This window comes from Palaemon carinicauda, chromosome 40 (genome assembly GCF_036898095.1).
Source record: "Palaemon carinicauda isolate YSFRI2023 chromosome 40, ASM3689809v2, whole genome shotgun sequence".
NCBI lineage: Eukaryota > Metazoa > Arthropoda > Malacostraca > Decapoda > Palaemonidae > Palaemon > Palaemon carinicauda.
In genome coordinates, this window is record NC_090764.1 from 61,241,266 (window position 1) to 61,243,765 (window position 2,500).

Here is a 2,500-nt window from a genome sequence, read left to right on the forward strand (position 1 = left end):
CTCAATAACTAATATACCAAGTCACCCGCAGGAGATGATGACCACCCATCCAGACCAGCAACCCACAGACCAAACGGATCAATGGGTCACCGGTAACTGAACAGGTAAGCCCTCATTCAAGCTGGGGTTTGTCTTAAAAATGTATAAAGACTCCAAGATTCTCAGCTGGCTGACGTTACTATGTCTGTCCGTAATTTTGAAATTTTCCTTAGAAATGGCATGACCAGATTTAAATGCGTGGTCTTAAATAGCTGAAATTGGTTTCTTACTAAACGGTATATTGGTTCGTACCGATCTCCCCATGTGCTCCGAAATCCTACACTGAAGCTGTCTAGATGTGCTTCCAGTGTAGCACTCTTTACAGAGTGCACATTGAAAGGTGTATATGACACCGGAACACAAGGGAGTAGGTAGACTCTCCTTCTATTTAAACAGTGAGCCAACTGAGAACTTGTTAGTAAAAATTAGTTTTAAATCTATGTGGGGATACCATTTCCCCACAACACTCATAACCTCTGTTCTTAGTCTCTCCGAAACATAAACATAGTACGGAAAGGAGACATATAACTTTTTCTTACTGACTGTTTGAATTGTTAAATTTTGACTGTAAATTTTATCTAAAAACTTCTTGACTTGATTATAATAGAGGTTCAGAGGGAACCCATTGGTAATAAAAAATTATTTTAGAAAATTTTCTTCCTCATGAAACCCCAGATAAGTTGAACATACATGATAACATCTATATAACAGTGTTTTTATCGAATTAATTTTGTAGATTTTTGGGTCTGAGCTTTAAAAATGAGTGCTTAGTCTTGTAAAAGTGTTTTTTCGAAATACTGAGGTCTCAAAGGTATTATGTTTCCGAGAGACCAAGACATCGAGAAAAGGCAAAGTATCATCCTGTTCATTTTCTTTCGTAAATCTTATGTTATGATGCTTTGTATTTAAATAATCTAAAAACTGCTCCTATGACCTGTCCAAACATCTAGTAACTAAGCTCGCCCCTCTCACAACAAATGCATATACCCTGAAAAATACTTATGAATTTGTAGACTTGATAAATTCTGTCGGAGATGCAAATAACTATGTTATGTGCAGCTTCGACATCGAAAGTTTGTTCACTAACATTCCTTTAAGAGAAACATTGGAGATAATTCTTGAACAGCTTTTCCCTAACCCAGAGGACATTTTCGAAGGTTTCAGCAAAAAAACAATTTAAAATACTATTAGAACTAGCTACCACTACATCCACATTCATGTTTAATAACAAGTTATATGAGCAGGTAGATGGAGTAACAATGGGATCGCCGTGTGGACCAACCTTGGCAAATATATTTTTATGTTATTGTGAAGGGAAATGGTTGAATGATTGTCTTGTAGAATTTAAGCCTTTTTTGTACCGTCGATATGTAGACGATACATTTTTACTTTTCAAAAATTTAGATCACATAAGCCAGTTTTTAGATTATTTAAATACAAAGCATCGTAACATAAGATTTACGAAAGAAAATGAACAGGATGATACTTTGCCTTTTCTCGATGTCTTGGTCTCTCGGGAAACATAATACCTTTGAGACCTCAGTATTTCGAAAAAAAAAACACTTTTACAGGACTAAGCACTCATTTTTTAAGCTCAGAACCAAAAATCTACAAAATTAATTCGATAAAAACACTGTTATATAGATGTTATCATGTCAAAATTTAACAATTCAAACAGTCAGTAAGAAAAAGTTATATGTCTCCTTTCCGTACTATGGTTATGTTTCGGAGAGACTGAGAACAGAGGTTATGAGTGCTGTGGGGAAATGGTATCCCCACATAGATTTAAAACTAATTTTTACTAACAAGTTCTCAGTTGGCTCACTGTTTAAATAGAAGGAGAGTCTACCTACTCCCTTGTGTTCCGGTGTCATATACACTTTTCAATGTGCACTCTGTAAAGAGTGCTACACTGGAAGCACATCTAGACAGCTTCAGTGTAGGATTTCGGAGCTGATGGGGAGATCGGTACGAACCAATATACCGTTAAGTAAGAAACCAATTTCAGCTATTTATGACCACGCATTTAAATCTGGTCATGCCATTTCTAAGGAAAATTTCAAAATTACGGACAGACATAGTAACGTCAGCCAGCTGAGAATCTTGGAGTCTTTATACATTTTTAAGACAAACCCCAGCTTGAATGAGGGCTTACCTGTTCAGTTACCGGTGACCCATTGATCCGTTTGGTCTGTGGGTTGCTGGTCTGGATGGGTGGTCATCATCTCCTGCGGGTGACTAGGTATATTAGTTATTGAGTCTTTTATATAGTTATATAGTTGTGAAAAAAAAGTGTTTTTTAAGGTTTTATGTTCCTTGATTGGTTGATTTTAGAGCTAGTTGATCAGTTCATGAAAGTGTATCTTCCTAACTATGTACTAAGGATGATTTTATTAATTTTACATATGATAATTGCAGATAGGCTGAAGATGACATAAGTTATGTCGAAAGCTCCCGAATA

The 2,500-nt window shown here is 36.0% G+C and overlaps 1 protein-coding gene across 1 annotated transcript in view; it reads right to left on the bottom strand.

The window, feature by feature from the left end:
* Window positions 1–2,500, bottom strand: part of Egfr (epidermal growth factor receptor) — a 633,396-nt gene that overhangs the window by 231,567 nt on the left and 399,329 nt on the right. The window lies entirely within an intron of this gene.